The sequence below is a fragment of the Quercus suber genome, unplaced genomic scaffold (genome assembly GCF_002906115.3).
Source record: "Quercus suber isolate HL8 unplaced genomic scaffold, Cork oak 2.0 scaffold_133, whole genome shotgun sequence".
NCBI lineage: Eukaryota > Viridiplantae > Streptophyta > Magnoliopsida > Fagales > Fagaceae > Quercus > Quercus suber.
The window spans coordinates 152,723-178,723 of record NW_027069596.1 but is presented as its reverse complement, the minus strand read 5'-3'; the positions used below and the strand labels follow the sequence as shown (position 1 = coordinate 178,723).

The window sequence follows — 26,001 nt, the reverse complement described above, 5'->3', positions numbered from 1 at the left end:
ATTAATTGTTCATCCCTGTGATGTAAGTGCATTTATCCTATAATGTGAAGAGATTAAGTAAAAATTTTTTAATGAAATTTATAGCTCGTCTGAGTGGGGTGTCAAAATTATAGGAGCACACTTGACAAAATTTCACCTATGTGAGTGTGAGGGTGGGGCCGCTCCCTATGAGATTTGCACTTAATCTCAAATTCACTCATGAAACTAGGATCAGCAAACGGCCGTAAAGTGCTAGCTATAAAAGCTCATGTGAATACCTAGGTTGTTATGTGGAAGCAGTGATGCTTAATTTCCCCAAGACAATCCTAGTTCAAGTCGAAGACCACTACGACTCTAGAGCCAAGATCACTATTTTACTAAGTGAAGGTTTAATGCAGAGCACACCTTCATGATGCATAGTGGTCCTTCTTTACCTGGTAATCTCTCTTTAAATAAAAATTTTAATATTAAAATGAGTGGGGGATTGTTGGAGCATTTTAATATTATATAATTAAAATTAATTTATATTACAACATAAATGTAACGATGTGAGAGTTAATATGAAAGATGAGGAGTTAGTGGAAATGTTTAATCCCATATTGAAATGGAGAGAGATTATTTTATTCCTTTTAATTATGGTGATTAATGGGCTAATATGTATTAGTTCAGATATTGGGCTAATATGAAGGGAGGAGGTTTTTCTATTATTATTGTGTTTGCACCAACAATTTGCATTAGACTCACTTGAGAATTGATTGGATGAAGTAACATTAATTTACCTTAATGCAGAAATTAGAGAGAGAGCACAACTTGTGAATAAAAATAAATAAAACATATCCATATTAAACAACAGTGTTCACCCTAGCAGGATGGTCCCCTAATTTAGGAACAAAGAGTGCAAGAATTGGATCCGTTGGTGACCAACTGAAATCCACTATATTTTCTACCTTCAAGGATTTCTTGTCAATAAGTGAAAAGGTTTCTGTTTCATAGACAAAGATAATATTTTTCCCAATTCTGGCAAAATATTTGTCCTCTTTACCTCCCGTCCATCAGGAAAAATAAGATTAATCCATTAGAATATTGAAAAATATTGAAAATAGTAATATGTGGAAAAGCAAGAAAGAGCTATCACCAGGTCGATGTAGATTAAATGTAAAGAAACTCACCTGAAAACAGGCCATGACACCCCTGTAACACCACAAGTTCCTCCAATAGCAAAGTCATCAGCATTTCCCTCAAAATCTCTCAACACTTTTCCAGTTCTCACATCAAAAATATTTATCACAACACTCTAAAATATAAATTCACATTATCAATGGTTCTGTACCCAGTTAATTTATAGTTTTAAGTAATAGCTGACAAAGTAGAATAACTCACATTCGCATCACAAGGATTACTTGGTTCATGGCTGCTGTAGGTCACTAAAATATTTCTCACCAAGGGAAAAATCAATCAGTTTAACCTGTAGTTCATATATCAATTAAATTAAATATCAAGGAAAAATGGTACACAATGTGAAACTAAAAAAAAATTATTTTTAAAAATCAACCTGAGGGAGCATAAAGCATAAGGCGATTAAAGGTACTGGCACCAACCCAAACACCGGCACCTTGCCTGTGAACTGTCGCCAAGTAAGTCCCCAGTAGGGACCACTGTACAGAACTTTCGGTCCAGAACTTTAAAAGAAAACAAGTAGGACCATTCATCAAAGTGACATTTATATAATAATAAAAAGGTATAAATTGGTCAATTTATTAATTTTTGAAAGTTCAAAGAGCGTGTAAAACAACACCTTTGAACGTTTAGACCCTAAATTATAAAATATCAATTCAAATTTATTATCAAATAATTAATGTACGGAACATGAACATAACCTAAACATAGAATTGATATACAATCTAAGCCAAATATAATCACATCCACAGCATAAAATAAATGACAAAGATAAATGAAGAGAGATGCAAACACAAGGACAACATGCGATGTGTTATCGAAAAGGAAACCGAAACCCTCGACGTAAAACCTCTCCGCTGCCCTCCAAGCGGTAAATAATCCTCTAAAGTATGTAGTTGGGATACATGAACAGCAGAAGACCCTCCAAGCCTAATCTACCCAGTGTACCTAAGCCCTCCAAACTTCTTGCTCCAACGAGGTTGCGCTGAATATATTTCTTCTTTAACTTACTGGATTCCACTAAAAACCATAGCATCAACCAATAGTCATTGGTCCCTTCCAAATTGCTTCCCATAGCACCAAATGTACCTTCTCACAGATGTGAGTGTGATGATAAAAGGATTTGGTCAATAACCTCTCAAGGATGTATCAATGGAAAGGAAGAGAGTAGAGGAATTTATAGGGTCTCTTAGTGAAGATTGGGGATGAGGCAATCTTGTTTTTCTCTAGGGTTTTTCTCACAAAATTATCTCTAGAAGCTCTCTTGATTTCGTGGGTATAAGGGTCTATATATAGTGGTGTGTGTTTGGAATACGAAGAGTTAGTTTTTACCAAACGGGGTAAGTTGGCGGCTTAGCCTCATGGCCTGTCCAAGTCGCGAGTTCAAGTCACGAGATAACGGTCTGGCCAGCTTGGGACTTTTGTCCTGTAGTGCGACAACTAGCATGGCCCTTCAACTTCCCGCATGCTTCTCATGTGCACAGCATTTGGCGGCTTGCAAGCCGCGAGTCTCTGCTTCTTTGCACAAAGATGAGCAATTCTTCACACTCTCTTCACGCACTACCCTTACATGAATCTCATCTAAATACAAAGTTATTAAGTGCTAAATTACAAGCAAATTGGCACGGAATAAAGCCAACAAGATGGTTGAAAAATTTCAACCTTACAATCTCCCCTTTTAGCTATTCCGTGACAAAACCCTAAAACAAACTCTAGACTTAACACGTGAGTTGGGAACAATTGGAAAACTCACTCACACCTAACTTTAGAATCTGTGAAGCTTTTGAACCATAAGAACAAAAACTCCTGAAATACAACAACACAATAAATTCATTGTATGCAGAAAACGTGTAAAGCATATGAAGCAAGCACAATGCAATCAAGCACAATGGAATAAAGCAATAAACCATAGCAAGACCAAAATGAGCAATCACTATAAATAAGTGATCACAATGCTCATTCACACTTGGAATGAACATCCAGACATTCAAGCTTACAAACACTAGGTAAATCACCTGAATGACCAACACTCAACCAACCAATGCACAGTACAAAAAGTATATGCATCTAGGAATAAAGTCCTACAAAGGCATAAGAGTGACAGTTCTTAGAAGGAAATGCATAACACTTAGTTATATGTACTGATTTAGCAAAGCACACAAGCTGTATAAAGCAAGGTACAAACCACAAAGGCCTACATGGTGCATAGAAACAAACCCTCAAAGCTTACAAAAGCAATGTGGGTACAAAAACAAAAATAGAAACCTTAACAACCTACAAAGGTACCAGGTACAAAACATAAACTCACAAAGTAAGATATGCTGAATAAACATCATATTATAACTGAATAATTTCTAACATCATATTATAACTGAATAATTTCTGAAATAAAACTATCCAAGAGTTAAGAGTTTAGCCAAACAGAAACTGAAACCACGGTGTAACAAACTAATAAAACCATCATTTAACCAAAACACAGTATCAAAGCTATAGACATAACAACACTAGAAAATTGAAAGCTCACCCTCAAACAAGGGCTCACCCTCAAGAGCTGCCCCAAAAATTCTCCCCATTTTTTACTAGAATGGCCAAAGGGTCACTGCTTTTGGTTGGTGTGTATGTTGTCAAACTTAGATGAAAGTACATCAAGTTGATCCTGCATTGCTGTCATCCTTTCAATATGTTGATTTTGAACCTCTCTGAGTGTATCAAGCCTCTCTAGGATGATCTAAAATGCATCAGGAGGTACAGTTGATGAAGTTGAGGCTCTACTCTTCTTTCTTCTGCTCTTGGGTGTGACTGATTGTTCTGCAGTTTCTGCTTCAGTCTCCATTGGATCACCTTTTTCTTGGACATCCTCCACTTCTTCACCTGGAAGACGACTTTGAATCCTTGTGAGAGTAAATTTGTTTATGGTTGATAAAGGAGAAAAAGGAATGATATCCTAAGGAATTGCAACACCCTTTGCTCTGAAAATCCTCATGAGAAGACTAGGAAATATTAGCTTAGGTCTTGAGGTGGTTCTAGTCTCATCCACTATAGTGTCAAAAATGTTAGAGCTGATGTTAATGAAGGTTTTCACCTTAAGTTCCATGAGAAATATGGCTCTGGCATTTGTCAGTGTAGTCATCTTCCTTATAGGGTACAGATTGTACATCATTATGGTGGTCAGACACCTCATATCTTTTGGAAAATCAGTAGTGTTGAGACATTTGTTTTCTTTAATCCCACCAATTCTAGTCTGGACAGCGACTAAAGAAAGCATTCTGTCCTTGTAGTTAGTGAATTTATAATCCTCGAAACCCTCAAGCTCTAGAACCTTATCAATGTCATGAGCATCTAAGGTAAATTCCTTTCTTCTCACCCAACAACTCAACTCCTCCTCCCTTATCACAGCATTTGCATAGAATTCTCTGATAAGAGGCTCACAAATAGGAGGTAGGTCACTCAGTAATTTTTCCCAACCTTTACCCTCAAAACAGCTTGGAATGAAAGTGTCTTTCAAATCCCTTAAATCAACAAATCTTTCCTAAATGATGGTTCCTTTTGAAAAAGAATCCCTATATCTCTCAAAGTGTTGAACTGACCTAAAGAAGTTAGGATCCATTTTTAGTTTTTTGTCAGATTTCTTAGCAGCAGTCTTCTTCTTTGTAGGAGAAGCAATCATTTGTAAACAAGCAGAAATGACCACAACAAGAACAAAACACAAAAAGTGGAAATGCACACACATTAGTAACAAGTTAGTTATAAAGAAAGTAACAGAGTGACCAGACAAAACACAAAATAAGCACAGTTTATAAAAAAAAATGGATGGATCAAGTCAAACAAGTTTAAACAGTATGTACGCAGATAGGAGCAAGTGATCAAATCCATTCAGATAAATGTGAGCAAATGTCAATGAGACAAGACCTAATGAGTATGAATAGTGCAAGAAAGAAAACAAAGACAGCAGCATATCCAAGATATGGTGATCAAAATAACGCTAACCACAAACACCAAAAACTTAACTAAACTGATAGACTTAGAACTACAATCAAAGAGGAGAATTACAAAAAACCCCAAAACCATATGCCTGAAGAGAAAACAATCTATCAAATAACAATGCTCAGACCAAAGATTAACAACCTGATTTAAACATATAACACTAAAACACTTTTGCAACAAGATAAAACAACCCTAAACAATCATACCTAACATTTTAGGCAAACCCATGTTAGAACACATTATATTGCAGAACACAGATGCAACTTCCAAAACAAGAAACTAAAGATCAAAATAGTAAGAATGAAGTAAGGAAAGGAAAACCCATACCTTTTTCTTGGTGTTTGATGAAGACATCATGTAAAAATGGAATCTTTTTCAGAGAGACACAGAGTGTTTGAGAGAGAGAAATGAAGAAGACAATGAACAGTCACTAATATTCGAGGGAAAAACTGAAAAACAATTTTAAAAACTGTCCTTAAAACGCAAAACATGCGTTTTTCACGACTGAGTTAAGTCACCAGGGTAAGCCGCGAAACACTGTGAAGATAAGAAACTTGAAAATTTTCTCTAAGTGTTTTTCGTGACTGGAAGGTCTACCCGCGAGATAGTCACCAAGAGAGCTGTGAAAATCTCTGTGTACCTCTCGCGACTGGACCTTCCACCTGCGAACAAGTCACCACACTGAGCCACAAAAATCACAAACACTCAAGTTTTGAAAATTTCTCTAAGTATTTTTCGCGACTATAACCTTGACTTGCCAATGAGCCGCGAAAAATCTCTGAGTGAGCTCGCGACTGGGGCATGCAACTGGACCTACCCGCGACTGAGTTGCCAAAACAGGGCAACACTGTTTTTGAAAATTTTTGACATTTTTGTAAAAACAAAATACTTTCCAAAAACAAACTAAAAAACTCAAAGATCTTTTTGTGTTTGATCAACAAAGATTGAGCTTATGATAACACATTTAAACAAGTGCAATCACACAAATGAATATGGCATTCATTGAACATAGACTTGTGTGTTGTGTGCGAATATAAAAAATGAGATAGTCCTTAGTCTAATGTGAAGCTTCAATGATCAATTCGATCAAGGCAAACACAACTAGCACTAGATAATGTAACTCATCTCAATTATAGAAATGTGCATATATGACTTCCCATATAGACTTGAGAACATTTCTTTGAAACTTTTCATTTGGCTCCATATACAACAAATCATTTGATCTTTTTGAATAAACAGATCTTATTGTGAGATCAAAACCTGAAATTTTTAATATTTCAATTTTGATGAGTTAGCCTTTGGCTTTTTGGGCATCATACATTTTATTTTGGTCGCTTTCCCTTTTTCTTAGTCAAATACTTGTATGTGCAACAGACTTTTGCAGCTCAATATCTCTTTTCATTTGAAGATTTACATTTGATGAGCTCTTTAATTGAAAGCAATAAAAATAAAGTGGGAAGATATATAGGCACAAGTGTATGCATGTTTCAAGATCAATAAAACCATTCACTAATTATTCATGACAAGGTTGAAGATCTATTTACAACAATCACAAAGATTTCAAGATTTTTCCCACAAAGATATGAGTGTATAAGAGACAAGCTAAGCTCGTTAAATGCATAAAGCCATTTGTACAAAGGTACAAGGCAAAACATGTTTTGAGACAACACTCAACACAGTTGATCAAACTTTTGGATTTTCTACTTTTTATGTGTTTTTGGATTTTTGACATAAAAGAAATAAAGATTGATCAAAGACAATGTAAAGACATTTTTAAAACGAAACAAATAAACAAGCAACAAAACAAATCAAACAGAAGCATAAAACAAGCAACCAAACATATTCACAAGGCATAGGAAGAATTGATGCATGGACATGTTATGATGCTTATGCATGAGCACCCTTCGTCACCCACATGTCATGTGCATTTGGGGTGATATCCTTGACGGATTAGGTACGAAAATTAGGACTGTCAAACCTCTTTGTGGAGCTTTCCAAGCAATTTTTGAAGGCACCAATCATCTTTATCATGTCCATCATTCCTGGATCATAGTTTTGACTTCTTGGTTGCTCACCACCCCAAGACCTCTCGTCATTTCTCCTTCCTCGTGATTGAGGAGCGCTTGCATTGTTCAATACTCTCAGCTTATAGCAGTTTGGTCTAGTATGTCCTTGCACTTCGCAATAGTGACAGAGATAGTTTGTTCTATGACCCTGTTGTGATCTTGGAAGTGATCTTCCTCTAACTCCATATCTGAATTTTGATTGATTACGAGACTTATTTAACACCCGTTGATCATCCACATTCTTCTTCTTCTCAGCCTTAATTTTCTCAGGAATGGACCTATCCACAGTCATCTCTTTAGCCTTCACAAACTTCACTTCTTTGATGACCTTGGCTGACGAGGTACTCTCTCTAGTGTATCCCAACCCGGACTTGTCTGATGAAGGCTTTTGAGATGAAATAACATCTTCTAACTTTTTGGAGGAGACTCTCTCTATCTTGGCATGAGCTTGCACTACCTCTTGCTTAAGAAATCTCACTTTTGTATAAGCTTCTGATAGCTCACCATTTAGTGTTTCAGTCTCACACTTCGCCTCCTTGTATCGTGCCAAAAGAATTTTGTAATCTTCCTCAGCCTTCTTCATCTTCTTAATGGTTGCATTAGCCACCTTAGCATATTCACCAGTTTTCTCAATAAGTGAGTTGTAAGTCTCTTGCAGTCCCACTACTTCTCCAGCTTCCTCATCTTCAGATTCTTCAACTATTCCAATAGACTCCAAATCAGAATGCTCACCAAGCTCCTTCACAAGTGTACCCAAATCATCTGAGGACTCCACATGTGCAATGGTCATGAATGCGGAATAGTTTCCTTCTCCGTCACAACTCTCTTTAGAATCAAAACTTGAAGAATCCAAATCACTCAGTGTTGTGGCATACGCCTTGCCTTTCCCTCTTAAGAAATTTGGATACTCCTTCTTGAGATGTCTATGGCCATTGCATTTATAACATACAATATCTAAAGGAAATTGAGAATCCTTTCCTTCTTTCCTCTTAAACTCTTTCCTATCACCTCTTGAAGATGAAAACTTCCCTCTGTTGAATGGTTTCCCATTGTTTTTCATCTTCAGAAATTTGCGAAAGATTTTCGCAAGATATGCTACTTCCTTCTCCACTCCATCTTCTTCGGAAGGATCATCCATTCTTTCGGTGATGGTTTTGAGAGCAAGCGATTTACTTGTCTTGTGGGAATGCAGTCCCAGTTCATATGTTTGGAGAGACCCAATTAGCTCTTGAATTTTGATCTCATCCAAGTCTTTACTCTCTTTTAGGGTTGTGACTTTTGCTTTATAGCTTTTAGGCAAAGACCTCAAGATTTTTCTCACCACCTTTGTATCTTCAATCTTTTCACCAAGATTAAGCTTAGCGATGACAATTTCATTGAGCTTCCCATAGAACGAATCAAAAGATTCATCTTTACCCATCTTAAGCTCTTCAAATTTGGTGGTAAGCATTTGGAGCTTTGTGTCCTTCACTTTCTTAGTCCCCTCATAAGTTGTCTCCAAAATCTCCCAAACTTCCTTGGCAACTGTTATGTGAGATATCCTGTGGAATTCATCTGGAGACACACCACAGAATATAGTATTTAAAGCTTTACTATTAGCATTGGCTGCCACAAGAGCTGCCTTATCCCAGGTGGATTTAGCAGCCTACGGCCTAGTCCACCCTACTTCAACCATATCCCAAACGGTGTCATCAATAGAGCATAAGATTGCCTTCATTTTGACTTTCTAGAAAGTATAATTGTTACCATCAAAAAATAGTGGAACATTTAAGGATTAAGACCTATCTATCTCAAAAAGGGTCAAGGATCACACTCAGTTATTTAAATCACAGAGAGTGTACCCGCTCTAATACCAATTAAAAGTTCAAAAAGCGTGTAAAATACCTTTGAACGTTTAGACCCCAAATTACAAAATATCAATTCAAGTTTATTATCAAACAATTAATGTGCGGAATATGAACATAAGCCAAACACAGAATTGATAAACAATCTAAGCCAAATATAATTACATCCACGACATAAAATAAATGGCAAAGATAAAGGAAGAGAGATGCAAACACAAGGACAACACGCGATGTGTTATCGAAGAGGAAACCGAAGCCCTAGGTGTAAAACCTCTATGCCGTCCTCCAAGAGGTAAATAATCCACTAAAGAATGCAGTTGGAATACATGAACAGAAGAAGACCCTCCAAGCCTAATCTACCCAGTGTACCTAAGCCCTCCAAGCTTCTTGCTTCAACGAAGTTGGGCCGAGCCTATTTCTTCTTTAACTTACCGGATTCCGCTAAAACCTATAGCATCAACCAATAGTCATTGGTCCCTTCCAAACTGCTTCCCTTAGCACCAAATGTACATTCTCACAGACGTGGGTGTGATGAGAAAATGATTTGGTCAATAACCTCTCAAGGATGTATCAATGGAGAGGAAGAGTGTAGAGGAATTTGTAGAGTCTCTTAGTGAAGATTGGGGATGAGGCAATCTTGTTTTTCTCTAGAGTTTTTCTCACAAAATTCTCTCTAGAAGCTCTCTTGATTTCGTGGGTATAAGGGTCTATATATAGTGGTGTGTGTTTAGAATACGAAGAGTCAGTTTTTGCCAAACAAGATAAGTTGGTGGATTGGCCTGGCGACTTGTCCAAGTCGCAAGTTCAAGTTGAAGGTAACGGCCTGTCCAGCCTGAGACTTTTGTCCTCTAGTGCGATAGCAGGCGTGACCCTTCACCTTCCCGCATGCTTCTCACGTGTACAGCATTTGGCGACTTGCAAGCTACGAGTCAGTCACGAGTCCTAGCCGTGAGTCTCTACTTCTTTGCACAAAGATGAGCAATTCTTTACACTCTCTTCACACACTACCCTTACATGAATCCCACCTAAATACAGGGTTACTAAGTGCTAAATTACAAGCAAATTCGCACGGAATAAAGCCAACAAAATGGTTAATAAATTTCAACCTTACAATTTCAATTAAGAATGTTGTAGCAATGAGTAGAAGTTCATTAAAATGTCGAACTAGAAGCCCAGTCTAAGCTTTAGTATCAAACTATCACAGGAGAGAGACAAAGACTCCTAAGTCCCAACAATACATAATTAACAGTCTTATGTGATGGTATCTGGACAGTCAGATATATATTCTACTCACAGCACGCTTATAAACTGGCTCAGGCTTCAGATGCCTTGTATCATTCCGTAAAACCTTAGTATCTGAACCAGCATGAATCACAAACTGATCACGAGCTTTTTCATCAATCAGCCATTGTTGAAGATTTTCCTGTAATGAAACAACAACATATTTAAGAAAATAGACATTTTAAAGGGAAAATAAATAAATAAATACCATAGATAGAGAGGGAGTTTGTTTACAGGCAATTTGAAGACAACATAAACCATCTACTTGACCAAAAAATGAAGAAATCTAAAAGCACACATATTTACATTTTAAAATGGGCATAGAAGGCACCTTTGCGCATTTTAATATATTTTAATTTATATTAGTTGTAGAAGAGCTGCGACTAGTTGATGCTAGTAGAGAGTTGACTTGAAGGGTATGCATATGAGTAAGATGGTTGTTTTCTAAAGTCTCTCTTCCTTCAAGGGTAAATCCCAGCTACTTTAGAGAGCAAAGAAATACAAGAAAACTAAAGAGGATAAACCCAAGAAAGGAGGAGGAGGAAGTGGAAGTTGCCATTATTGTTTATCCTTCTCTCTCAACTCTCAACTATGTTGCTCTTACTATTTTTTTTTTTTTAGAATACTAAGTATTTAATATACACACATGAGGAGCGGGGAGAAGATCTTAAAGAAATTGACAGTGGTGTATATCCAAAAGGGCCTAATTCTTAGATATATAGTATAGGTTTTAAACCTCTTTAACTAATACTCATTTTCCAATGTGGTATTAACCCACTGTTTTTTCTTTTGAGAATACTAAGTATTTAACACATACACACGGGGAGATAAGGGAAGGTCTTAAAGAAACTGATAGTGGTGTATATCCAAAAGGGCCTAACTCTTGGATACACAGCACGTGCTTTAAATCTCTTTAACTCACGCTCATTTTCCAATGTGGAATTAACCCATTGTTTTTTCTTTTGAGAATACTAAGTATTTAACACACACACAGGGAGAGGGTAGAAGGTTTTAAAGAAATTAACAGTTGTGTATATCCAAAATGGTCTAAGTCTTGGAAATACAGCACAGAATTTAAACCTCTTTAACTCACACTCATTTTCCAATGTAGCGTGTGCACTCTTATGGTCTTTTTTGGCCTTAATATAAACTTCTTCTTTTTTTCTTTTTCTTTTTTTTTTCTGTTTTTTTTTAATGTTAGGTTCTATAAGTTTAAAATAATTGGCAAACTATGATCACAAACTTGTCCAGATATAAATCTCAGAGTCTATAGGGAATATTAGACAATGCTCAATGTGCTACAAGTCTGAATACAAGAATAAGCAAACTGCAGGTTCAAAAATTAAAAACATGCTAGGTTCGACCAATCGAGAGAACAAGTTCAACCGATCAAGAGAATAGGTTTGACCAATCAAAAGACAGGTTCTGCAGAATTTAATTAAAGTCCATCAGCCTATTAAGCCCATTAAGTGATTAGGGTTTTAGATCTATTCTCCTAGTATATAAAGGTAATCCTAAGACACGTTTTGTGATGACTTTGGAGGTGTTCTTGTGAGATCTAAAAGGTGATGTACCTTCTTCTTTCAAAATCACTACTAGAAATCATTCTCATACCAATAGAACCAATAGATCTGAAGTTGTTGCAATAAAATCATATATAGCTGATGATTTAAATCTTCAAGGGTGGCCTTAGAGTCACAAACTGGAGAGTTTGTGATGCTAAACCTTTAAGTGGGATCACATAGTCACAAACATGGGATCTCAAAGTCACAAACGTGGGAGTTTGTGTTCATCAAATTTAAGATAGAAAAGTCCATGGAGTCGGAGTTGCACATGGTTATGTTAGTAAGTTCTACAAGAATTAGTTTTAGATTTAGGATTTAAATAAATTATAAACTTCCATTCTATCATAGTAGATTTGTTTACCTTGAGGATAGCCAAGTTAAATCCTCCCCAGTGTTTTACCTTGAAGTAGTTGATTTCATTGGCTTTCTTAAGCTATCATATTACTGTCTTCTTTACTTTTTCGCACTAAGTAATATGTTTGCATGTGTTTAACCTAGATCTCATAATTAACCTAAATAAATACTTGGCTAATTCATTAAATTAAAATAATCTGTTTTCAAGGGATCTAAACAAACAAACATACAGTTATTATTTTATTTTTATTTTTATTGGTGCGATAATATAACCTAATTGAAGATAGGGATGGCAATTTTTCCACGCTCTACTTGAACTGCTCCTCCCCGCTTCGTCCCATGCAGATTTTCCCGCCCCGCAAAGGTGATGGGGCGGGGATGGGGTGGGAATGGGGCGAGATTTTAGCCCCGCACAACGAGGTGGCTTAGGGATGAATTTAGACTTTTTAGATCCTTCCCGCCCCACTCCACCCCATCCCCACCCTACCTCATGTTGATAAGGGTTAAATTATAAATTTTTCATACCCTAAAACCCTACTATTTAAACAAACATATTATTAGCTTATTTTATTATACCTAACGTGGTTCTCTGCCTCTTTTTTCTTTCTAGCAAGGTTGGAAATAAGGTACAAATTCTAAAGTTTTCTTTTATCTTTATTAGAAATAAATTTATATATTATTAAATTATTGATTTTGTACTATGAAATTTTTGTTTTTATTGTGATATTGTCTTGTTAAACATGGATAATATTATTTAGTTTTTGCTAAAAGTTAGTTTGATTTGATGGGATAAATTTATTTTTAATTTCAAGTATATTTTTACTAATGAAAAAAGTTTTATTAAAAAAAAATTGTAATAGTTGTAAGCAAATAAACAAGAAGTAGAGTTTTACGGGGTGGGGTGAGGTAGGGCTTCATAGGACCCCAAGGGGCGGGGATGGGGCAAAAAAAAAATTTCTGTCATGCGAGGTGGGTTGGGGATGGAGCAAGACGAAACCATGTGGGGCAGGGGTGAAGACCCCATCCTTCGGCCCTACTCCGCTCCATTTCCATCCCTAATTGAAGGTACAATAGATTATCAATCTCACACGTCACTCACTTTAACAAGTGTATTTAGTTGAGGACAATTTTGTATTTATTTATGTTATTTAGCTATCCCTAATAATTGAGCTTGCTTGACATAACTTGGAGGAATTGCAAATCCCTAAAAAACGCATAGTTGGATTAAGGTTATTCTTGTCCTTTTAAGGAGTTGGTGGATATCTAAGGCTACTTTAGATATTTCTCTCTCTACGAGAGCTTCTCTCTCTACGTTAAAGAGTTTTGTTTCTACCGAGGAGTGTTTGTGTTGTTTCTACCTAGGGGTGTTTGTGTTTACCCAGGTTTAGCCAGCACCTTTACCCAAAATCCTTCACTCTATGCCACTTTCCTCTCCCATTACTCCCCTTCACATTTACTTCTTACCTATCACGGTCCCCTTTACACTGTGTCACCCACCTGTTTTACGAGGTGGTATATGGTATTTTCGATGCATGCATCCTCTCTTTCACATGAGGGTGAACCCCACACTTGTGGTGTCCACCCTCATGTGAGAGAGTAGATGCATGCATCAAAAACACCATTCATTTTCTCCTATTTTACACCTTCTTTGAATCCTACGTACACCTTTTGGTTTTTCTCCTTTCTAAACAAAACATTAGTCTCCCCTTGCCTTTCTTTTTCTTTTTTCCTCTACCTCTCCTTCTTTTCTTTTGTTTTCTTTTGTTTTTGTTTTTTGTGTTGTCCTTGTCATTTGTGCTTGTGCTAAGTGTTATCCTATTGGTTGTTTGCTATAGAGCTATTGTTCCCTCGTCATGTGACCATAGGGGACCATTTTACAGTACGCAGCTTTGGCTGGTATGAAAGCAGTGGGTCAGATGTGAATACTAGGCCTTTTATAGAAGAATCTGACTTTGATTCTTAATCCAGTGAGGATAGCGAGACCCCTTTCGCAAGACATGGGCCTGTTCTAGAGGCAGATCCAAAAAATATTGACATGCAACGCGAGTTTTGGAGTCACTATGCAATTGGCTTCATACTTGACCATAGGAAGTTTTCAATCTTGTACCTGTAGCAGCTTAACAACAGTGCATGGCGAATCTGAGGTGTGGCTACTATTGTGGGTAAAGATTCGTTCTTTTATCTGATTCATTTCGAGCATGCAGAAGATCTAGAGCATATGTGTGTTGAAGGTCCATTGGCTATTGATGGAGCTCTTCTTGTTTTGGAGAAACAGAGATCCAACTTGGTTTTTAACAGACCTCAACTTAACTACGTTTCTATATGGGTTCAACTACATGGTTTACTGTCACACCCCAAACCCAAAAGGGTCCAAAGCATGAAAAACCGAGCATTAAAAGAGTTATTGTAGGGGATTTTTTTTTCTTTCCATTTGATAAAATAAATAAATATATTGATCTCTCCACAATATAAGTCAGAGCTCTATGACACACTTACAAACAATACAAACTACAAATCATGTGTCTCCAAATATACATGAAAATCCAAAGCTCCAAATAAATAAACACAAAATCATGATCCTTTCTGAGATACGTAATCTTAATAGAAAATTCTAGGCCTATCATGCCCAAGGCTAACAAACCTTAAGAGCCCAACCTCCAAGAGAATTAGCTATGGCCTCGAATAATTTAGTAAATTGAGCACCAACAATTTATAGCACAAAACTCCCACTTAGCATAGTACTCCAATCACCACCAATAACTAAGCTTCATGCCCGACGTTTTGCTAATATATCTATAAAACTGTTAGAGAGTGGAATGAGCTAAAGCCCAGTAAGTAGCATAATTAAAAGGGGTGGAGGGAATGCAAGTTTCATGATGATAAATAGTTTGAAAAAAATGTTTTAGTTTGAGAAATTGCTAACAAAATACTGCAAGATCATTTTCAATAATAATGTAACAAAAATGATTAAAAGATGAAACACAAAATTTCTCAAAATAATACCATGAAACTATATACTATAATCTGTGAGCACTAAAAATATAATTTCCGAAGCCATAATATCTAATATAAGGTAAATTATCATAAATATACCACATTACCACATAGACTAGTCAGGGGATCCACCTGTTCACAACTGGCATGATATTGTCCTCTTTGGTATGTAGACTCTTGGCCCCACGAACAGTAGCCTCACCCATACCTTCAAGGTTTTTCTCTCCCCCCATGGGTAGCAGAGAAAGCGCATCAAATAGGACCTCTTTTGCATTTGGTCTTTTGGCCCTATGGACATTAGCCTCACCCACACACAATCAAGGAACATTTTCCCCCCATGGGTAGCAAGGAAGAATGTGTCATCCAAAGTGAATGGACACTGACCTGGATTTGATTCTGTTGTCATAAAGACTACGAAAACCAAATCGGGTGATCACCGGAAAATCACACAAGGCATGGTGTTAAAACCACATAAAGCTCACAAGTTACATTACTTTGAAACACATAGCTTATATCTAGGTAATTTCATAAAAAAACTTAAATAATCTAACTTCCACAAAGTTTGTAAGGTTTTCAACTTCATTCTTGTCAAGAGATTTTCTATAAATTTCCCACATAATAAGACAAGATAAGCATCTTTAAATTTTATAATATACCATAAAATCCATGATTTCCTTATCAAAGATTAAATAAAAGATGCTTATTTTTTCATATCAACAATTCATGCATTTCCTCAAATGCAATACCAAGTATGATGCATTTTAATATATAATCATATATATATATATATATATAAAGGTTATGACACAATAGTTTTTAGGAAAATATAGTTTCCATAGATAGTTTCCAAAAGCGTGTCTAACCCAAAAACAACATTTATGCAACATAGTTATTTTTCAAAAATCTCATTAAAAGGCTACTTACCTCAGAAAGCCAACCAATTTTACCTCAACTGGGCATCACAAAATCAACCAATCTTGTCACTAGGTCCATCACCAAGAATCTCAAAACCTAGAAACATAAGGAACAAGCCTATTAATAACATGGCCTATCACAAAGTTTATCATCACATTTGTTTCCAAAATCGAATAGGATCTTCTAAAACAAATCAAATGCACTAAAGCCTAGCTTGCCCAACCTAAGACAAGTAACCATTCCCAAATGGAAACCAAACAAGCATACAAACTCATAGTGCCATAACACAAAACCAAAGCATTTTAATTCTCCACTGCAAGCATTGTGCACATATAAACATAACATAATAGGGGTAGCATATCTCATGAGTTTCCCTTTAGAGCACTAAATGATTAAACCAAACCATTATAAGACTTAACTAAGTAAAACACATGTCGAAGAAAGCACATGAATTTGCAAATCAATCCATTCAACAAAGATTTGAAGTAAATTCCACAAAATCTCAATGTTTTCATCCCATTTTAAGATTCAAGATACAGCAGGCCAGCCGTTTTGTAAAACTTTTTTGGTCCACAAAAAGTTATCCGATTAACTTGAAATTAAATAGGGATAAGCTCTTATATGTGTAGTATGTACCATCGAAAATTCAGCCCAAAATAATTTTTCTATAATTTATTAAAAATTTCCTATCACAGCTGACTCAAATCTGTCAAGGACAGATTTAGAGTCCCAAAACAAAATTACAATAATTTTAATATTATTGCTAAAGCGTTGAGACTTGATTAACCTTAAAGCTACATATGTTAGCACACATTAACTACTAGGAATGCAACCCATAACCTCATATAACAATCATCACAACGCAAGCGAGAAATTCAATACCATAACTCATATAGGCAATTCATCAAACGCTTAGCATGCAGCAAGCATAATGTACATATCAATTAAACAATTTCATAGTCAATACCATCAACTTTCACATACGTCAATATCTTTTCCAAAATGCAAGGAGCTCACTTTCAAAAATCAATCCAATTCTCAACATAAATTAAAAACCCATATGATTTCTCAAGAAACCCGACTCACATGGTTGCCAAACATAACATCCAATTCACCTCATTAAATACATAGCCTCCAAATAAAGTCTTAAATGTCCCAACACCTCAAATACCCACAAAGTAATTATCATAAACATCATGAAACAACAAAGCCCAAAGGATTTCATAGAAGAAAATGACACAAAACTTAGATTTTTTTACCTCATCTATTGAATTAACCAAACTTAGAGGGATGGTCTTTCAAATAGGTCTACCAAAATAGCCACTAGAACTCTTGGTGGTGGATTTTTACTGGAAAATAACCTTCCATGAGTCGACCAAGATAGAAATTTAAGAGGCAGAAGTGAATAAACTTCACATGAGGATAAGAGAGAGGATTTTCAGCCATGAGGAATGGCAACACCAGAGGAAAGAGGGAAAGGTGATGGGAGGCAGCACTTTAGAAAAATAGAGGAGGAAGCCAACGTGGGTTACATATAAGGCTAGGGCTAGGATTGGGTCTTATTACAAAAATGCCCTCACTCAAATAATTTCCGAAACAACCATTTTATTTGTTTATTTATTTATTTTGTAAAGGCCGGGGTGTTACATTTACCCTTTGAGTACCAATATCCAGAGTTGGTTGAACAAATGGGTCATCTTATAGGATTTGTTGAGAGAGTAGAGTGGGAGGATCGTATTCCTAGGAATATCAGGTTCATGCGTGTTCATGTTCGTCTAGATCCGTGGATGCCGATCATATCTGGGTTTATGTTACATTTAGATGGTGGTTCAAATACACGGATTCAGTGCCGTTATGAAAGGGTACACAAATTATGCACCAAGTGTGGTTTGATCGGTCACACAAGGGAGCAGTGCAATGAGAGCATGGATAAAGTTTAGAGGAACTTGATTCGCCAAAGGCATCGTATTCATAGGATTCATCATGTATAGTATGGTTTTGATTCAATGGAGCCACACTTTTATAATGAGCTCAAGGCCTTTTAGAATAGAAGGAGACACTAGATGACTTAAGTTCAAAATGGTAACATGCAACCTAATAGCCATGGTCATTTCAACCACCCAGACCCAAACCTTGGAAACCAACCACAAAATGCTAGTTCCCAGTCACATGTAGAGACTACCCAGAATTTCTCAAACCCAGATACCCCCACAATTCCTATACCTCATAACCATCCAACAAATATGAACCCCACCATTTTACCACACCACCAGACAGACCATGCAACCCTGTATTTTGCCATCTTTTCTCTTAATCTAGGAAACAAATTCGTGCCTCCCATTCCCATGAATTCGCCTACCTTTTCCCCTACCTTCTCCCTCATACACCCGAAACAAAACAACAAACTAAACCTGGTCCCTGAGGAAGCTTGGCATGGTTCCCAAACTACAAACCAAAATGAAGAGAGTGCCCCTAATTCTTCACTTCGGTGGACATGGGTGGATGGTACGTGTCATGTCATAAACTCGATACCCAGATTTTGACCATGACCGACATACTAATATCAAGCTTAAACCTAATATTAACAAGAACCAACTAAACTCTTTTAAACAAAAATCTTCCCTTTTTCTTGTCATTCTTGTTTCTTTCCTTCTTGATGTTATGACATATGTGATTCACTTGTTAGGAACATATGTCACTATTTTATATAATTGGCTAATCCTTTGACAAAACGCACTTTACTTGTATTTGGGTAGATCAAGGATCTATTTAATACTTTAAGAAATTTTGTTTCAAAATCAAGTATTAAAGCCATGCAAGTCTGTCCAAGATTCAAGTTGAGAAAGTGCCTGTCATTAAAGCTCAACAGCTAGCATCTATCGAGCTTGAAGAGCTGTTCTAGCCCCGTGGCTCGACAACAGCTTGATAGATAAAGTATCTATCAAGATTTATGAAAAACAGAGTTTCAGTTTTGTTTTGACTCCAATCGGTGATTGTATGTTTGAGTTTTCTTTTCTCACAACCCTAGACATATAAAATGATTATTTTAAGGGCCGTCAAAAATGGAACAGGTTGCACAAGTGTTGAGCAAAGTTTGTTCAAGCAAATTATGATCAGAGACAGAATTTGCCCTAGTTCATCTTTCTTGTGAGGAAGCTATTACGTCTTTGCGCCTTAGGGTTTTATAAACCAAGTGCTTCTTAATCTTTATTATTGATGAAGTGAAGAACTTTGCAGCCAACAATCTTCTTCAAGTTGGTGTGTTAGTCAAGTACTAAGAGCCGTGCATCATTGGTTAGTGACATACTGAGATCCGTGCAAAAAGGGTGGCGTTCATATATTGAAAAGTTCAGAGGTTCTAAAGCGGTAGAAGGTTTCTACTGTAAGTTCAGTTACGGGGATTGTAAAGTTTAAGGACAAAAGTTTTGTACTAGATATAAAATTTTTCTTTACTATAGTGGATTGCTTTTCGGGAAGGTTTCCCCTTAGGTTTTTACTGTGAAACTAGCTTGTTTCATTGGTTTTCTTGGGTCATCATATCTTATCTTATTTAATTTTTCGTTGTGCATGATTTTGACATAATATTGATGTTTGTTTGTTTTAACAAGTTTTATTCATAATAAATTTAATTAACAACTTGGGTTTAAAACTTGTTAATTCTATCAACCGGGGTCCAAATTTCCCAACAAGTGGTATTAGAGCAGGTACACTCTAATTGGATTAATTTCCTAAGTGTGATCCTTAACCCCTGTTGTCATGAATCGTGGACAATCTCTTTTGATTCCACTTTATTTGATGGAACTAATTATGCTTATTGGAAAGTTCGTATGAAAGTTTTTTTGCAGGCTCGAGGTGAACAGGTATGGCAATCTGTTAAAGTTGGCTGAATTAAGCCAAAGGAAGCATCGATGGATTGGGATGAAGCAACAATCATAGTGGCAAATTTCAACAATAGGGCCTTGAATGCTTTATTTTGTGGGGTGACCAATAAGGAATTCAAGAAAATATCATCCACAGAAGTTGCCAAGGAAGCATGGACCATTCTTGAGATCACCTATAAAGGCACCAAGGCAATAAAGACTATGAAGTTTCAAAAACTCACTAGTAGTTTTGAAGAAATAAGGATACCAAATATGACACAGGACAACCATAACAAAATTGAAATAACGGAAAATAAAAGATATGACCTAGGAGTGAGCACCTAGGCCTTGCTTGGAGTCAGCACCAAGCAGGGAAACCACTAGGAGTCAGCACTTAGGGTAAACCTGAAGTCAGCACCAGACCAAAGAAAGACCAAACGGCCATTGTTTTCATTCATCAAAATATCAACTAACTCCTCAAGGGGTACAATAGGTTGCTTATAAAGGATTGTTAAACCCTAGTTCTAATTGGCTAGAAAGCCCTTATTGCCTTATTACAAAAATAACCTTGCTTCCCAAATTAAAATACTAATAGCCCAATACAAGAACCTAAAACATAAAAATACAATTAACTTACACACATAAATAATATTAAATAATAATTTTCTTGCATCTCCCACATCATTATGAGACCTTTAATGAGTTCTATGCTAAACTTATGGATATTATGAATTTTTCTTTCAACCTTGGAGAATCTATAGCAGAATCCAAAATTATTAGGAAAGTCCATAGGTCCTTACCTGAAAGATTCCATGCCAAGATTACTGCCATTGAAGAAGTGAAGGACATTGATCAAATTCCTTTGACTAAGCTTGTAGAGAACCTTCAAACCTACGAGATGGGATTAGGTTTAATGGAAAAAGGTAAAAAGAGTAGAAACTTAGCTCTTAAGGGTATAGAGGAAGAGATTGAGGACTTTGAAGATGAAAATAAAAGTGAAGATGAAGATGAAGATGAAGATGAAGATGAGGATGAGGATGAGGATCTAATGTTCATAACTGATGAGATTATCAAGCTTCTTCAATTTAGGAAAAAAGATAAGGGCAAACCTCCTAGAAAATCTAAATCCTCGAGGAAGGACTAGAATGAGAAACCCCTCATCCAATGCTATGAGTACAAAGGTTTTAGTCATATGAAGATAAAGTGCCCAAACTACCTTATAAAGGAAAAGACCAAGGAGTCAAAAGATAAAAAGGTTGGTTGCTACTTGGAGTGATGCTAAAAATGACTCTTCTGATGAATATGTGGATGAATGTAGTCACATTATGACCTTTGCTACCTCAACCGATAAGTTGATTGTGGAAAGTGCTAGTGATAATGAGGATTCTTCTGATGATGAAGTACCTAAGAAAATGACCCTTCAGGAAGCCTATGATAAGCTATGCACTGAATTTATAAAATCTGAAAAGATTTCTCATCTTTGTAGAAAAGAGTTTAACGAGGTAAAAACTGAAAAAGCTGATTTGTTAGTCAAATTAGATGAGACTATAAGGTTAGTTGAGACTCTTGCTGTGGAGAACATCTCTTTAGAGAAGAAGGTCAAGAATCTTGAGGTTGAGCTTAGTCAAGCTAGAACTCAAATAGAGAGGATGTCTAGTGCAAAACTTGATGGGGTATTGAGTGTTCAAAAGCCTAGTTTTGATAAGACTAGCTTAGGATATAATGTTTCCTCTAGCCCCACCTCTATCACGGCTTCTGGATCAAAGACTGTCTTTGTGCCCTAATCTGAGAAAGGTGATAAAGGTATGAAATCCAAAACTGATTTGACTAATTTTAAATCATTTGTTAGACAAAACGCACTTTACTTGTAATTTGGTAGATTTAAGATGTGTTTAATACCTTAAAAAACCTTGTTTTAAGATCAAGTGTTAAAACTATGCAAGTCTGTCCGAGATTCAAGCTGAGAAAGTGCCTATCATTAAAGCTCGACAGCTAGCATCTATCGAGCTTGAAGAGCTGTTCCAGCCCCATGGCTCAACAGCAGCTCAATAGATAGGGTATATGTCGAGGTTTATGAAAAACAAAGTTTCAGTTTTGTTTTTAGTCCAATCCGTGATTGTATATTTGGGCTTTCTTTTCTCACAACCCTAGACATATAAAATGATTATTTTAAGGGCCGTCAAAAGTGGAACAAGTTGCACAAGTGTTGAGTAAAGTTTGTTCAAACAAATTGTGACCAGAGTTTTGTTGGAAGAAAACTACTGCGTCTTTGCGTCTTAGAGTTTTGTAACCAAGTACTTCTTGATCTTCATTGTTAATAAAGTGAAAAACTTTACAGCCATCAATCTTCTTCAAGTTGGTGTGTTAGTCACGTACTGGGAGTCATGTATCATTGGTTAGTGACATACTGAGATCCGTATAAAAAGGGTGGTGTTCATATATTGAAAAGTTCAGAGGTTCTGAAGCAGTAGAAGGTTTCTATTGTAAGTTCATCTACGAGGATTGTAGAGTCTAGGGACAAAGGTTTTGTACTAGATCTGAACCTTCTCTTTTACTATAGTGGATTGCTTTTCAGAAAGGTTTCCCCCTAGGTTTTTACTATGAAACTAGTTTGTTTCATTGGTTTTCCTAGATCATTATATCTTGTCTTATTTAATTTTTCACTGTGCACGATCTTGACACGATATTAATGTTTGTTTGTTTTAATAAATTTTATTCATAATAAATCTAATTAACAACTTGAGTTTAAAACTTGTTAATTATATTAACCGATGTCTAAATTTTCCAACACTTGGTATAACTTTTCACTTGATATTCAGAGCATCTACATTGTACTTCAAAGGATAACACAATCCACCAGTTATTCAAATTCTGAATTTCACATAATACATCTCTTAATGCTTTAAGGTGCACAACTTTCATTAGATCCTAAAATTCACAATACTACAAAGCTAAACATCAAATTGCTAATTTGGGATCTATGCTTTTAAAACTAAAACCAGCTCTTTCCAAAACTCGACTAAGGCTCCCTCTACTCCAAAATAGAACATGTTGACTGAAAGCGTGGAAGGGGTGAGCTACACAGCTTAGTAAAAGTAAGATACATAAGAATTTAATAAGAATGCATGTAAATCAAATCATTTCATTTTATGATTATTCAGATAGGAGAACTCTTTATAATTAAAATTTATACACTTTTTATAGAAAATAATTGTTCGCCGTTTTTTTATCAGAATAATATTACAAAACCTTTTCAGGCTAAATTTCTTTCATTTCTTACAAAGTCACTAAATATAATGTTGATTGTTTAAAATCACACACACACACACATATTCTCATTACAAAATAATTATTTTGACTTAAATTAGATAATTAATAACTTCATCTTAAATTAGAAACATCTTAACGTATAAGAAAAATTTTCTTTATAAACTTCTTCTTATAAATATTATAACTTTCATAGTTGTTTCTTAAAGAACAAACACCTGATAACTTTTTAACATAAGCTTTCATTAGAACCTTTATCTTTAAAGCACAACAGAACTTCAGAACTTTTTATCTTTAAAGAACCAACTTTTCTTTATAATTTCAAAATAGCTTAATAGCTCATTCATGATACATATTAGTCAATCCAATTGTAAGTCTATCATAATTTTGGGAGGCTTCCAGCACATTGTGCTAGGCATCTAGCATTCCCCACAACGCTAGGAAATCCCAAGATCATATCAGAAAGTATCACCCCTTTTAGTGTAATCGTATCATTAACCATGGGGGTCGGTTAGCATCCTTCACAAATTGGTCGTTCCCAATGAGGGCAAGTACAGCAGAGTCCTCACCACTTATAATGGCCAATCAAAATCTCCATGGAAATACCAGTACTATAACCCCTACTGGTTGAGTTCAGATCATAATAATGGAATAACCAAAAACTATATTTTTTTGATAACTATACTTGTACACAAATATTTCATAACAGTAGCATATCCACTTCATTCTTAAATATTATGTTCATGATATAAGTAATAACATCAATATGCTTAAATCATATACATAAGGTTTCAAAAGCTCACGAACATATCTTTGTCTGAAACATGATTATATGTCATATCTCTAATCAAAAACCTTTTAATGCATAATACACTTTAAAATAACCTCATGACTTATCAAATGCCCATATAACTTATCCCTTACCCGAAAGCAAAGGAACCAATAGCATAAAGTGAAAGGAGCTCAAACCTAGGGGCCGGTAACACCTAAACCAAATATCAAAGCTAATTACAATCAATTTTACCTTAGAATAAACTTACACATTTGTCTTAAAACCAATCTCTTAAAATTAAGGAAATCCTAATCTCACCTCAACGAGGTTCCCCAAACACGAGATATATTCATCAAACAACATGATATACCAAATCATAGAGGAACCATTATTTTAATGTTCATATTCAGATCATGTCAAAAAGCTTTAAAATTAATTCAGAATGTGTTTGAGAATGGAAGCAATGATGCACACATAAACTTACACAAGGCAACATACAACATGAACAAAACAACTTCATAAAAACAACAGTTGAATGGTTTAGAACTCCTCCTTTGAGTACTAAACATTGAAACCAGTTAAACAGAATTTATCTATGATCCAGACATACCAAATGATGATCAAATTAATTTATAGCTCAAATCGTTCAACCTAGCTTTAGAATTAAATCCCCAAAGTTAGTTAGATCATTTATTGTTCACTGTTTATTCTAGCAACATATATATTACTTATAAAATACAAATGGGCTATCAATTCACATCCAATTTTCATGAAAATTTACAAATCCACTTCTATGGATGTCTAGTAGAGTCCATATCATTTTCAAAGCCAAAACATAAAACTATGATTTACTAAAAATCATAAAAGACAACATACTCAACTTTGTCCCAACAGAATTTCAATTAACTTACAAATTGCACTATTACTTTTGTATTGATCCAATTGCTGTGAGACCAAATCGATAAGAACCACAAGTGCCTTATATTTCATAGGAAATATCCCTAGCATCCAAATTCACTGTATACAATTTAATACATAATTTATCATGCGTAAATGCACAATCTGTCACAGTGGCAGCTTTGCAACATTTTCATGTAAAATCATAAAATGCTTGCAAATAGTCGTATTATCATATGACGATTTTTATACACTCACTAGACATCTTATAAAACACCTATATACAGTCACTTAACCATTATAGTAAAATTAAATACAACAAAAATCTCAGCAATAACATCAAATATACTCACCCTAACTTTTTCTTACTTCCTTAATCATATACACTCATTAATTAGTAAAAACTCTAATCTACCTCTAACAAATCAACAACACAGTTTCAAGCTTCTTAAAACACTATAGATATATAGACTTACAAGTTCACGATTTCCTAATTTTACAAACCACAAATACCATTACTAAAAATTCCATGAAGAAATCATGGATTCTAATAAGATGAGAGTAGCTAGAACCCTTACCAAGTTTTTGGTTCTTGAGGGGAAATAGAAATAGAATCACTCTTGCATGAAAGGATTTCCCTTTCCTAGTTGCTAGACCAGAAAGTATAAGAGGTAGAGAGCTTGAGAGATTTTTTGAGTTTTCTAGTTTCTTTGAGAGACTATGAAAAAGAAATGAGATGGAGCTTTATTTTTCTTTTGATGTGTGGACCTGTGGGTTTGAGAAAAGGGACTCAAGAGAGCTTCTAGCTCTTTCCTTAAGAGAAATGAGAGCAAAGTGAGGTGAGAATTTTGATTTGTTTGGACCCATAGGAATAGAGAGGGCGAGAGCTTCTTGGTTATTCTAGTTGCTTTGAGAGAACAGAAAGAAGAATGAGGTAATGAGCATTTAGGCTTGCATGGCCGGCTAGAGGGTTAGTGGGGTGGGGTTATGTAGAGGTTAGTGGCCTTGCCACTTGTCTCACATGCATGGCAAGTTGGGCAAATGTCC

General features: G+C 35.7%; 1 long non-coding RNA gene across 3 annotated transcripts; it reads right to left on the bottom strand.

Moving 5' to 3' along the window:
• Positions 1–1,385: 1,385 nt before the first annotated feature.
• On the bottom strand, positions 1,386–25,899 carry LOC112039153 (uncharacterized). 3 transcript variants are annotated; one of them, XR_010630108.1, is made up of 6 exons: positions 25,533–25,899; positions 16,168–16,254; positions 15,376–15,654; positions 10,344–10,472; positions 1,532–1,658; positions 1,386–1,444 (listed from the first exon to the last, which is right to left on the bottom strand). It is a non-coding gene; the product is annotated as an uncharacterized LOC112039153 (long non-coding RNA). The 3 variants fall into 3 exon arrangements; XR_010630107.1 differs by lacking the exons at positions 1,386–1,444; positions 1,532–1,658 and having other exon boundaries at positions 10,133–10,472; XR_010630106.1 differs by lacking the exons at positions 1,386–1,444; positions 1,532–1,658; positions 10,344–10,472 and adding an exon at positions 14,669–15,050.
• Between the last annotated feature and the right edge of the window lie 102 nt (positions 25,900–26,001).